Consider the following 14,155-nt stretch of genomic DNA (forward strand, 5'->3'; position numbering starts at 1 on the left):
ATATATTCGTCTCCTCCAGCAATGAACCTTTCCAGGACAGAGATCATGTCTTAGTTGCCTTTGGTATTCCATTTGCCTAGCAATGTAACTTCAGTATAGAAGTTGCTCGATAAGTCTTTGACTAATGAATAATTGCATATAGATATGTATATGTATTATATATCACGCATACAGATATGTATAATACAGAATGAGATAAAATTGCCTTTTGAAGCTCTAATTTGCTTATGAACATGGATAGCATTATTAGAATAACTGTATATAGCTCTAGTAAAACTCTGATTTAATTATTTTGGAGATTTTTCCCTTACCACACTTGGAACTTTTCCAAGTTTAGTTACTCTTGGCCTCAAGAAATTTGGGTCTTCAAGGCAGGGCCAAATAACCAAGAGAGGAGAGTACATCACCACACACTAGAAATGTACCTTCTCGGGTCCAACTGGATTAAGCTGGAGAGATGGTGGAGGGCTTTGGGACAGCTGATCCTTGCAGGCTGGGAGGTGCTGCAGGTCACTTCTTTCTCAACCAGCAGTTTGTAGCAAAGGTCACTACACAGCAAAATGTAACTGTTGACCTCTATGAGCTTGTTTTCACTTGTGGGTGGAAACCATATTCAACTATTTGAGAGTTAAGAACTGGAAGCATTAGAACAGACCACATGTCAAAAAGAGAGAAAAAGGAAAAGAGGTGTAAAATTCTAGACAGAAGATCAAGAAAAGGTTGTATGAAGATGGCAAGCTAGTATGGAGAGAAGAAAACAGTTGGTGGGGTGGGAGGAGATGGAAGATGCTGGAGAAATCCAAGAAGGAAAAATGAAATGAGACAGGGGGAGGGCGCTAGTGTTGGAAATGATACCAGTTTGCTCTGAGCCTTGAGAGAAGGATGCAATAGTGCAGGGAGCGTCAAGGCCATTTTGCAGTGGACGGGATATTTGCGAGATTGTCATTTTACTGCTGTCTAAGTATGTATTGATCAGATGACCATTTATTGAGTTATTACTCTGTGCCACGCATTACATTCACTTTAATTCTCATGACATTCTTCAAGGTAGGAATTACCGCCATTTTACAAAGAAAGAAGCTGAAGCTTAGAGAGTGTGAGTAGTTTGCTCAAGGTTACCCTGCAGGTGGGGTGGGTGGACAGCTTGATCCCGTGTATCTGTATGACTTCCCAACTTGCCTTGTTGCCAGTTATGAAAATCTGATAAGAGCAGAAAGTTCTTTCCTCTGATATAAAATAGCCCAAAGGCACATACACATCACATTTTACATGCAATTGCAGGCATTTTGTGACCCCCTGAAACCCATCTGTGAACCCCTGTGGATGTGCTGACACCAGGTTAAGAGCAATGAGCCAATTTTCAACAAAATAACTTTGGCCTTCCAAGTCGCCACAATGTGATGCTGTTTGTCAAACAACTTGTCTGTAGTTCCAGCTTCAGAATGCGCTTAGAACCCATTTACTGGCCACAAAAGAAAATCAGTCCCAGTTATTTACTTTTGTTTTCTCCCAACAGTATTTGCTGTCCTGCCGTGTTCATTATTTTTGGTTTCCAGTGACTTTGGGCTATTTTCAAAATGGCAAACTATTCTCAAAGAATTCCATAATTAAAGACACCCAGAGAATGTGCAGTCGGCTCCGTAAGAAACCCTAAAGGGGCATTTTGGGAGGGAGTCTATCCAAGTTTAAGCCAGGAGACAGGGAACTGTTCTCAACTACAACCATGTGATAGGTACACATGCTGGCTGTGGCTGTTACCGTAATAACAGTAACTCATATTTCCGTGTATGAGGTCGGGAATGCCATTTAAAAATATTTGAACATATACTAAATTGGATTAAAGTTACCTAGTAAGATTTACTGCTTCAAGATTTTTTTTTTCAATTTGGCTATTGGAAATATGTAGAACTTTGTCACTTATGTAGGTACAATTTACTATCACTTTTGCAAATCTAGTATTTCAGTGAACCTATGTAGAAATAACACATACCTTAGTTACTTGGCTTGTTTCTATAATCTGGTTAATTTTCAGTGCTGTGAGAAGTTACTAAATAACTATACCTAAAATAATGATATTTAAAAATTGTTTCTTCTGGCAGTTTTTGTGGCGTATCTATTTTAAATGTATCTATTTTAAAAATTACTTTTGTTTTGGAAATACGAGGTTACTTCTAGGATCATTGGATGCAGTTCTGGAACTGTTTGTCTGAACTCGCCTTGGATGTTTACGTTATCAGTTTTATTGACTGGAAAATTGCTTTTCTGACCACATACACCTATGGTGCTTAAAAAGTCAAGGACCCTGTATATTGTACATAAATGTCACTAAGGGGAAGGGTATGGTTAAAATTTCACTCTTGCATTTTTATCCCCCTTTCCACTTAAATGATGACTGACTTTGTTGATGTGTGTTTATACCAACCTGATGGACTTCCCTTCTGAAATGGATTCTAGGGCCTCAGAGATACTTCCCACATTACAGTGAAGAATGCTTAAAATATGATTTTCTCACCTTTTTGAAAATTTTATTTGTTTATTTATTTAGAACTGACAAACACAAACATTCATTCCCAAGTTTTTATGGGCAACGCAGCCCCATGAATAACTAATTATTAGGTCATTGCTAATGTAGGCTTTGGTGCACATGGGTGGTTTCAAGTCCAGGTACTTGATCTAATTCTGTCACTTCCCTTCTCATGGAGATAATCATACTAGTGTACTGTGGCTGACAGCCATTGGCTTACGGGATAGACAGATGATGTCCTTCAGATTTCCTCAGGACTTTTAGGGTTGATTCCTGCTACTCAGGGTGTGATCCAGAAACCAACAGCATCATTATGACCTGGGAGTTTGGTAGCAGTGCTGAATGCCAGGCCCCAGCCCACACCTACTGAATCAGTATTTGCATTTTAACAAAATCCCCAGGTGATTTGTATATAATCAGAGTTTGAGTAGCAACAATTTAGATAGTTCTACCTAAGCTCATACATATAGAAGTTGCAGAAAATGCTGAGTTGCTATATTTTGGGTGATAGATACCAACAAAAAACAACAAACAAGCAAAAAACTGCAGGCAGACTGACTGGACAATTCTCTCTTTAGCAAGCAATGGGTATAAATATGTGAATTGGTTAAATTCCAGATACCTGGCTTATTTACTTTAGCCTTTAGAATTGCTTATTTTTCCATTTCCATTGCCTCTCATGTTAAGTGTGCACTCTGTTCTGGCTCACGTGGTGAAACTGACTAAAGCTCATCATTCAAATCAGCATTTTTTAATTTGCTTCTCCTGGGAGCAAGATTTTGTGGTTTCATCTCCTCTGAAACCACAGGTCTTGTTAAGTAATCTAGTGTCATCCCAAATCAGCAGCAAGGATTAAGGATGTGACTAACTGACTAAAATTATATTGTAAACACAAGATGCAAGCACAGGTCTGTGTCAGAAATTAAATGCTCAGCCTAGAAAGTTACATTCCACAGGAGACCCCGCGGAAGTCTTGTCAGTCTAGCTGGAGCCCCAGCTAGCACTCTGTTATCTCCTGAACCATTATTTGGTGCGATGTTGAAGTGGGTCCCCCTTCTCTCTTACTCTACTGGTGGGAGAGAAAATTGGTGTAAGCCTTGTAGAAGACAATTTTGGAAACATGTATCAAAAGCATTCAAAAATACATTTTGTAAGGCCGTAGATGCCTTAGATGATGATTCCTCTGACAAATCTGGGATCTGGGCAAAGTAAATTAAAAAACCTTCTGGAAAGGATTCACAATTCTAGATGCCATTAATAAGACTCATGATTCATAGGAAGAGGTCAAAATAGCAACATTAACAGGAGTTTGGAAGAGGTTGAATCCAACCCTCATGGATGACTTTGAGGGTTGTAAGGCTTCAGTGGAGAAAGTATCTGCAGATGTGGTGGATATAGCCAGAGAACTAGAATTAGAAGTGGAGCCTGAAGATGTGCCTGAATTGCTGCAATCTTAGGATAAAACTAAAGGATGAGAATTGCTTCTTATGGATGAGCAAAGAAACTGGTTTCTTGAGGTGGAATCTACTCCTGGTGAAGATGCTATGAAGATTATTGAAATGACAACAAACGATGAGAACATCACATAAACTTAGGTGATAAAGCAGTTGCAGGGTTTGAGAGGACTGACTTCTGTTTTGAAAGAAATTCTACTGTGGGTAAAATGCTATCAAACAGCATTGCATGCTTGCTACAGGGAAATTGTTTGTTAGAGGAAGAGTTCATCGATGTGGCAAACTTCATTGTTGTCTTATTTTAAGAAATGGCCACAGCCACCCCCGCCTTCAGCAGCCATCACCCTGATCAGTCAGCAGCCACCAACATCGAGGGAAGACCCTCCTCCAGCAAAAAGATTTCGACACTGAAGGCTCAGATGATGGTTAGCCATTTTTAGCAATAAAGTTTATTTTAATTAAGGGATATACATTGATTGTTTTTTCAGACATAATACTATTGCATACTTAATAGACTGTGGTATAGTGTAAACATAACTTTTACAACCACTGGGAAACCAAAAACTTCATGTGACTTGCTTTATTGTAATATCTGCTTATTTTGATGGTCTGGAGCTGAACCGGCCTTATCTCCAAGGTCTTCTTGTAATCTGCTTTTAAATCCATTCCTGTCATTTTGTTAAGCTTCACTCTAAAATTTAGTTGGTTCAGGAAATGATCAGTTAAATGCAGTTTTGTCTATAATCTCACTCATTAGAAGTGCCATCGTGTGTGACATCCTGCACCACTCAGAGCCTTACTTCCAAAAGGGAGACCCAATTTAGCTCAACTCCCTGTGTTAAAACTGCAAATTGAGTTTTTTTGGAGGTAAATTTTGTTAAAGAATCTGGTTGCTTTGAAAATCTTGCCATACTATTCAATGATCTTTCAGTATATTTGATCTTCAGTTTTATGGGCTTCTCTGCTTAGTGATGGTGATAGCAGAGAATTACCATAGGCTTCAGTAGGATGGAAGGAGGAATGGAAATGATTAAAAATAAGTTAGCTTTTCCATGTACAGGAAGGAGGACCAGCGAAGCAGCAGCAACACAGTCTTAAAATGATTAAGTCATTTACTAGGGTGTTTCGAAGCCTTACTGAAAATTAGCAAATTGATCTTAATGCAGCACATCTCATTTTATTGGCAGGTTGCCCCATGCCTGGAGACTCCAGTTAATGGGCTCAGATGAATCTCTACCAAATGGCAGCGATCTAGCATTTGAAAACCATCTCCCTTGTCTTGATTATAGAGAGGCAAAGACAGAACAAGGTAGGCCCTTCCCTTGAATGATTTTCACAAAGTTTAAATCTTGGTTTATTAACTGCACAGAGAAGAAATCTGCCAAGTGTTGCTACTGCATCTGGGACTTGTTCCTACCTTGGGATTATAAATGCCTCTGCTGAACACCAGCCATATCTACCTACATTTAAGTAAATTGGATCAGATTTAAACTCTAGCTCTATGAACTGCATCAGTTCACCATGATGAAATGGAAGTAGCAAGACAAGTAAGCTGGCCTGGCCCTGTGGCCCAGCAGCAGGGTTAGGTCAGTGCTCTGGCTCTGTCCTGTTCGTTCCTGCTCAAGGAGCCGAGCCGGCGTCCTTCGGGTGTTTGTTGTGTTCATATCAGCAGATCAGGGAGCCTCTTGTGAGTATCTGTTCCCTGATTAGAGTTTCATCTGCTAGGACACCAAGCATGCATCATTCTGTATGCATCATTACTTCATGTGAAAATCTCTCATGTTAAGGATCATTCAGTTGGAAAGGGACCTCAAAGATTCTGATTCAGATCCATGCCTTTTAATTTGATTCTCTAGCCCTGTTTTCCACTCTGTAGCTCACCTAAAGACTTAGAACTAGAACCTGGAAGAGTCCCACCGAGTCTCCTCACTTTGCTCATCACTCCCTCAAACATCTGTCAGATCCTTCCATTTTATTCATTTATTCAACATGCACGCATACACAAAAACACACCCATAGACACACAATGCATCCTCTACTATTTTTAGTCACTCATTTTTAAGTGGAGGGGTAATTTGCTGATACTTTTCAAGCAACCTTCTAGGTATGTCTTTAAGGTGGCAAAAAAAATTCTCAGTACTTCTAGTCAACTCATCCATTCCTCATCTATTAGCAGTATTTTTTCCAGTGGCCCGTGTGGCTAAATCTTTTGTAAGCTACCAATTTTGAGTTTCAGAGAAAAGGTATACTACCTTTTGCATTCATCTTCCATGGGTTTACATCAAATTTCATTGATTGTACATGACTAAAATGACGTGTGATCAGAATTTGCAGTTTTGTGTATGTTAAAAATAAGCGGCAACACAACAGTTAGAGTCGAGTGTGCAGGGTACCAGCGGTGAGTGTAGTAGCCGTGGTGCTCAGTATTCCATGGGCATCAGCAAGTTTCAGTTAATCTAGTAATTTGATTAAGAGGAGACTGACTAAGAGAGCTGTAAAAACTGACATTTATAGAGGATTTATTCTGGGCCAAGCCCTGTGTTAATCACTTCCTATACAGTCTTTCTATAGGTGTTAGTGTCCCCATTGATATGAAGGAAAAACAATCTTTGCTAAGTAGCTTGCCCAAGGTTATGATGCTAGAAAGTAGCAGAGTGAGAAAAAAACCTCGATCTGGCTGACTTCAGCCCTGAGTTTTAACCATCATGCTATATTATAATAATGGATTTTTGGACGATCTAACAACTCAAATTTTCAGTTACAGATAGAATGTAGATACCACAAACGAAATCCTCTATTTTATTGAAGAAATTATCATCTTTCTCTACTTGGTATCAGTTTGTTGCTATTCCTGTTGCAGGAATTCACAAGAAAAGTTTTGTTGAAGGAGCCTGTAAAAACATAGGCAGTGACTTTGGGGTTCTGTATAAATGAGGGCAAATAAACAAAACGTCTCCTCCTGCGCTAAGTTATTTATTAGAAAGTTTCCAGTTCAGTAGTAAGTGATGTCACATTTAATATATCCTTGGAACTTCCATGAGCTCTGTCAGCTTGCAGATTTCTAAGCTAGACATACAGAGACTTCATGACAGACATTTGTTTTCTTGTGGTTCTTTGTACTGTTGCTCCACTCTGTTAGTTTCAGTCCTTCAGTTTTGATGAAAGCTTTGATCTTTGATTTGAGAGAATAATTAGGATAATTAGGAGATGTTTGTGACTTTTATTGGTGATTTAGAGAGTGGTATATATATACAGTGGGGTAAACCTAATTTCATATATACATATTTTTTATCACTTCTCTTACCTCTAGGAATTAAAGAGTATCTTAAAAATAAGTTTAAAGTAGAAAATTGACCTTGACTTTATTAAGTCTTGGAGTAAGCCTACCATTTATTTTAGGAGGCTTTTAGAGCTGCTGAAGAAAACTGCCTTGAAGTCTTCGCCGTTATTGGGTCAGCTGGGGCAACTGCTCCTCGTTCTGTTTAATGAAATCAAGGTAATCCTGGGTTTAATTGATTTTTGGAATCGCCTGTGGTTAAAGGAATACTTGTGCCTTAAATGAATTTGGCGCTCAACTCCCTAGAGCACCTTTATTGTCAGCACATTTATTTCATGCCTTTTGCATATTTTCACGCATTAGAGAATTTCTTTTCTCTCTCATTCTTGCCTCTGAGTGTTGACACGTCACCTAGGTTATCCAGAATAGCCTCTCCCTCCCCTAGTGGTGTGCTGGGGAAGGCTTACCAAGGGGCTCTCAGTGGGAAAAATACAATGCCCTGGCCCTGACTGGTAGCATTTGATGATTTCCACAGTGTAGAGTTCCCCTCATGGTCTCCGTACCCTTGGTTGAGTTGGGAAGAGATGTGAATAGTGAGCTCTCCCTAGTCAGTCTGAGCCGGTCCTTTAATCAGATAGCACCATTGTGCGAGCTCACTTTTGATGTTGACTGCTGGGAAGGCAATGAAAATTTCCTCTGGTGGTGCTTCCTTCCTGAGTTTTCACTTCTTTTACTTACTAGTTCAAATGCGCATGTTAGTGAAAGATTTCATTTTAGGGCTTATTTGTGTATAAGTGTGCGTGTTGTGTGTGTGTGTATGTGCATACACACATGTAATATTTATACATATTGATGTTAGTTCTGTTTCAGGGTCTCATTTTTGGTTTTGGCATTGCATGTTTTCCTAATGTTTTCAAGGGTCTTGAGCCACGTCTGTTCAATTTGCTTTCCTCAGCCTCCCGAGTAGTAAAATCAGGAATAAATCTGTAATAAAATCACCCGAAGCATGAGCTGATTGCTTGCAACCGTTTCTCCCAGTCTATCCTCATAGATTTTCCCAGTGCAAACTGTTACTACGGAAAGGAAATGCTGCAACATTTATCCTTTTTTTTTCCCCCAAGAGGGGGAAAAGCTATGCAAATGTGACACCAGCCACAGTTTTATGCAAGACCTTCCTGACATTTGAACAGGATTCCAAGTCTGAGTCAGATGATTCAGATGGTCTTTTAATGATGTCATGAAATAAGGTTAACTTCTCATGAAATGTCTCCTGCTTTTCCTGTCATGATCTGAAGCTCCCGGTGTTGAGTTGTGTAACATCAGGATGAAACACGGAAGAATACTACCACCCACTGGTCCTTCCTCCTCAGGACAAGATTTCCAAATGTAAGATAGGTTTGCTCTTCAGATAAGCCTTTAGTCCTTTTCTAGTTAATACGAAAGAAATGACCACAGGAGTTAAGATGGTGCAGAAAGGTCAGACTTTGATAATCCCTTCTACCTCAAATGCTTAGAAATGATAGATGAAATATAATAAGAGAAAAGAACAGGAAACAAACCGAAAAGAGACAACTAGCTTAAAAACAAAATAAATCTTTGGGGACCTCAGAATGTTGCAGAAATGCCTGAGAGCAAGCGTTGCTGGTGGCTTCATCAAATGTCACCCTCTCAATACAGCCTTCCTTGGACACAGACAAAAGCAACTTCTCTTTTCACCACCTCTCAGCAAGCACCATCCCTCTTCCCTGCCTCATTTTTATCCTTAGCACTGATTATCTTTTTAACATATTACATATTTCTCTAATTCGTCTTATTGTCTGACTAGGGTGTCAGCTTCAGGAGGGCAGGGATTTTGTCTCTTAAATATTTGTGAATGAATAAATGAATGAACTGGGGAGGGTATAGCTCGGTGGTAGGGTGTGTGCTTAGCATGCATGAGGTCCTGGGTTCAATCTCCAGTTCCTCTATTAAAAAATAAATAAACCTAATTACCTCCCCCCTAAAAATAATAAAATTAAAAAATAAATGAATGATAACACATGTAATGCATTTAGCAAAGTATTAGCATGTAGTGAATGTTCAATAAATGTTATTATTGTTATTAACATACAGCTGTTAGTGTTGGCATGACCTGATGTTTTCCTACCTCATTTCTGTGTCTCTCTCTACCATCCCTCTGCTGCCTTTGCCCCTAACTTTACTGCTCTCTCTTCTGTACTTGTCTCTGCTATCCTTTCTTTCTGCCTCTCTGCCCAGTGTTGGATCCAGTGCTTTGTGCCTGTGGAGAATAGCAGAGGCCACTGCAGACCCTCAGTTTCTGAGTTCAAGTTGCATGTGGGTCTCTGGTGGCCAAGAGGAGAGGGTGCTGGGAGAATATGGAGGCTCACTGCCAAGGTGGAGCAGTAAGACCCCTCCTTCCCCCTCCCCCATCTCAACTTCACTGCCACATCTGCAGAGCTACTTAGCTGTGGTCAGTGCGGAGCCTTAGGTTCTTCCTGATTCCTAGCAAACCACGCAGATAAAACACAGAAGAGAGTCACAATAGAAATAAGGAATTGTGATCTTGGCTTTACTATCTGAGGCCCTGATTTCCTAGATCCCAGACACAGGTAGGGTGTAAGCTATGGAGACGGGAAATGGTGAATCACCAGCGTTTGATCAAAGAGAAGTTGGCAACTTTTGCTTGGGAAGAAGCAAGTGAAACACGTGGCTTGTCCCTGCTAGCATTCTGTGAGATTTGTTGTATCCTTTATGCTAGTCCTCAGCAAATGGGAAAAGCATTTTTAAGAAGTGACTGAGGGGTTTTTATCTCCCATAAATAATGTAGTTGAAGGAAGGACAAGGTTAAGGGCACTAGCAAGGCAAGGTGTTAAAGCTAAGTTGAACATTTTATTCTCTTTTGAGTCTTAAAACCAAATGACCATAAGCTGGCTGATATAGTCATGCTCCACCCATCTAAGTATTGCTTTGTCGACAGATGTTTACAGATTACTGAAACCTGGGTGAGTGGCTTCAAGGTGATGTGCATTGTTGCAAAGTCTCAGGGTGGAATGAGGATGAGATCCCTCAAGCAGCAGCAGGAAGTGGGGGATATTGACCAGAGGCCTCTTAGGTAAATGAAGAGCTTTGGGGGTGGGGGGGGGACTTGTTCTGATAATCACTCCACCTCACTGGAGCTCCCTATCTTGGTGGGTGCCCAAAGCAGCTGGAGCCATAGCTCCGGGGGCTTGAGGTGGTGAAAACCGTCGAGGACCTTCATAAAGCAAGACCTCTCTCAACAACAGGCAGCCCTGTGCTAAGGCGTACCGACTGCCCATCAGTTGTGGGGAATCATTGCGTTTTAGAGCTGGGAGGAACCTTGAAACATGCTGTGGTCTGTTTCCTCTGCGGCAGCCTCTGGGGCTCTGCAGGGTGCTCTATTTAACCAGCTCTGTGACTTCCTGAAAGTTACTTAGGAGCGTCTGAGCCTCAATTTCGTCAGGTATAAAAGAGGAGTAATGTTTTCTTGCAGGGCTGTTCTGACAATGGACAATTAGCTTGTTTTAAAAAAATTTTATTAAGCATCTACTATACACCAAACCTGTGTTAGATTGGAAATACAAAAGTGAGCAAAAGAAACACTCTCCTTGCCCTCATGGAACTTTTATAATCCAGATGGGAAAACAGATATTTAATGACAATTGGCATAGAATAGTCTCCAAAAATGAGAGCTATCTTAGTGTTCATTTAAGAATGAGGGCATTGCAGCCAAGAGGTTAAGTGATGTGTTCCGAATTTCAGTTACTGCTGGCGGAGTCAGGACTTCATGTTAAGGCCTGTAATGTAAAATCAGATACTTGTCACAGAGGCTGGTGGTGGTGCCCAGAACCTTCCTGATGAGACTGGACCTTTTGATTCATTTGGAGGCAACATTTCCTGACTAGACACCAAGTTGGCGTGGGTCCCCCTCCCCCTCAACACTGTCTGGTATTATCAGGTCCGACTTATTTTAGATCAATTGGAATGATTAAAAAATTATTAGTTCATTCTGCATGGAATTTGTTACACTCTTGTGGGTTCTTGGAAAATCTGCATGAAAATCAGTAACGGAAGTCATAGGCTTGGGGTTAAATGAGCATTGACTGGCCTTGACCACAGAATTAGTCATTATGTAACTCAGTGACTCCCATTAAAGGACTCACATGAGAAATGTGAGGACTGAAAGCCAACAAAAATTTTTGCTTTCTCCTTTCTTACCATGAGAACCAGGAAAATAATTGTTTCCTTTTTTTGCCCAGCTTGCCCCACATCTTGGATTCATAATTCACGTCCAGCCACAGAGAATGCTTAAATCTTTGATGCTAGCATATATTTTTCCTTCTCACCTCTTTGGTTCTGATATGTCTTTTGTTTCTGCTATTTTATTGTCTGAATGTCCTTTAATCTGAGTAAATATTCCAGAAGAGTATGTTAAAAAACTGCTTTCCCTTATGGGGTGGAGCGTGCCAGTACGGGGTGAAAAAAAAGAAACCTTGAGGGAGACAGTGGGGAAAAACACAAATGAGGATGATCTCTGGACAATTATTTTGTCACAAATGCCTTTTACCAGTAACTATACTTTCTGTTTGCTGCTGATGGAATGGAGCCCAAGGACCTATGACCTCTGGGTTGACCTGGATCTGATCTCAAAGTGAACGCCTTCTAGCCCTTTCCTTTTGTCACTGTGTACATTTGCCGGCATATCAGATAAGGCACAGCAGTTAAAAGCTTTTTGGTCCATATATCCCATTTATCTAGATTTGCAAGAACAGTTTCATCTTGGCTGCCAGCACACTTGCTATAATTTTTAGGATTTTGTTCTCCGTGACCTGAGCTACCTTTATGTCTATTTGCTTTCCCTTTGTGCACTAAGTTCACATCAGTTTTCTGCAGAACAGCATGTTTTCTGCGGAATTGGCTCTTGCCTTCTGTTCTTGTTACTATCGAGAAGGGAATACAAATAAAATATTTGGACTCAACTCTCAAATCGGAATATGTTTTGACCAAGTAGAGCTATAAAAACATCATAAAACCACCCAGATTTCCCCCAGCTCTCTAGTCTGGGGACAAAGTAGGTCACAATAAGAGTCACAGAGCAGCTGATTTCTGGCCCGGCTTGGTTAGTGATATGCCTGAAACCCAGGGTTCCTTCAAGTTGAAGGGGTCACTAGGTGCCCCATGATCTACTCACCAAAGCACATGAATGATCTGCCCTCTGCTGGCCCTGGGTGTCCCACTGTCCTCTCTGCTCCTCCTGTTCTGGGACTCTCCAGTGATCCTCTCCCAGCTGTAACTTTTTTTGAGGACCCTTTTCCTGGTGCTCTGGCCCCAGGCTTGGAGCTGTGATTGGAACAATTCCTCTGCTCCTGTCCCACCTTCTCCAGGCTCCCTCTGATCAGTGTTACCTCCTGTTACTGGGCACAAAGCAGAAGTCCCTGTGTTCTTCATTGTCCTTAGACCCTCTGGCATGACTATCCTTGCACTCGACCTGTTCATTAATTAATTGGGAGAGTGTGGTGACTGTTAGTTACATGCCCAAATCTGTTGTCCCTCTCCTCTATGTAATATGGCTTCCTAGTTAAGAGACTGCCTTTTCCCAGTGTACGCTGCAGCTAGGTAGGGGCATGGAACTAAGCTCTCACTAGTGGAATATAAAGGTTTACATTTTTGGTTACTTGCTTAAAGAGTTTGCCTTATACGTTATTATCCCCCATCCCCTGAGGAATGTCAGTCATACCGATGAGGACAGAGTGCTAGTGCATTAAGGTGTTCCATAGACACCTGGAGATTCCCAAGGCACTTTCAGGGAGTCTGGGAAGTCAAAACTATTTTATAATAATATTAGAATGTCATTTACCTTTAAAAATTAAAAAAAAATTTTTTTAGTGTTTTGTATTTGCATTGATGGTGCAAATACAATGTTATGTAAAATTACTGATGCCTTTGCATGACTCAAAACAGTGACACCCAACTATACCGAGTCCTCACCTTCTTCACAGACCTGTACTTGCAATAAAACAGAACAAACAAAACAAAGCAAGATGCCAATTTCAAGAATGTCCTTGAAAAAGCATTGCGAATGATCAATTGAATTAAATCATTGCTATTAAGTGCATGTCTTTTTAATATTCTGTGTAATGAAATAGGAAATATGCATAAATACACAAAAATGTGTTGTCTCCAGGAAAAACACTTGCATGATTGTTAGAGTTGTGAGGTGAACTCTTTACTTTTCTCATAGAACACCTTTTTTACTTGAAAGAGTAATTGGCAGACTATGTTTATTCAGACATTTGGCGTATGTTTCCTTGAAAATCTGCTTGTCACTTTAAGGGGAAGAAAGCAAACAGTGTTTATTTCCAGTGACCAAATTTGAATTTTCAAGCGAAAATTTGAATTTTGGAAAATACTTATCTGCCACTGTGAACTTGACAGCATCTCAATATTTAAAAACTTTTCTTATGAGGTCAGTAGAGATATTAATGAACATGATTTTCTGATACCATGTAATAAACTGTATCAACATTTGGAAGTTCGACATAACCCAATTAACCGATAATTTCTAAAGGACCAGTGCGTGATGTTATGAAATCACACATGGGTAAAAGATCCGTTGGAAGTATAAAATAAGAAATTTTACTTGTTTGTTTGTTTGTTTATTTGATAATTTTTGACAAATGTATTCAGTGTGCCAGGCCAATGGATTTTAATGTGACAGAGTATAAACAGTTTATTAATATGGTTTCAGATTCCAAATTGCAACTTACTTTTAAGAAACTACCACGTGAGGTTTGGTGTAGTATCAAAGAACTATATTCACAATTATCTGAAAAGGCTATTAAAATACTCTCCCTTTTTGCAGCTCTATAGTTGTGTAAGGCT

General features: G+C 40.1%; 1 long non-coding RNA gene across 1 annotated transcript in view; it reads left to right on the forward strand.

The window, feature by feature from the left end:
• The first annotated feature begins 5,226 nt into the window (after nt 1–5,226).
• The window catches only part of LOC140697418 (uncharacterized), a 235,371-nt gene continuing 226,442 nt past the window's right edge, over nt 5,227–14,155 (forward strand). The window contains exon 1 of the long non-coding RNA XR_012074444.1: nt 5,227–5,287. This is a non-coding gene — a long non-coding RNA (uncharacterized lncRNA). The remainder of the gene's footprint in view (nt 5,288–14,155) is intronic.

Source organism: Vicugna pacos, chromosome 7, assembly GCF_048564905.1.
Source record: "Vicugna pacos chromosome 7, VicPac4, whole genome shotgun sequence".
Taxonomy (NCBI): domain Eukaryota; kingdom Metazoa; phylum Chordata; class Mammalia; order Artiodactyla; family Camelidae; genus Vicugna; species Vicugna pacos.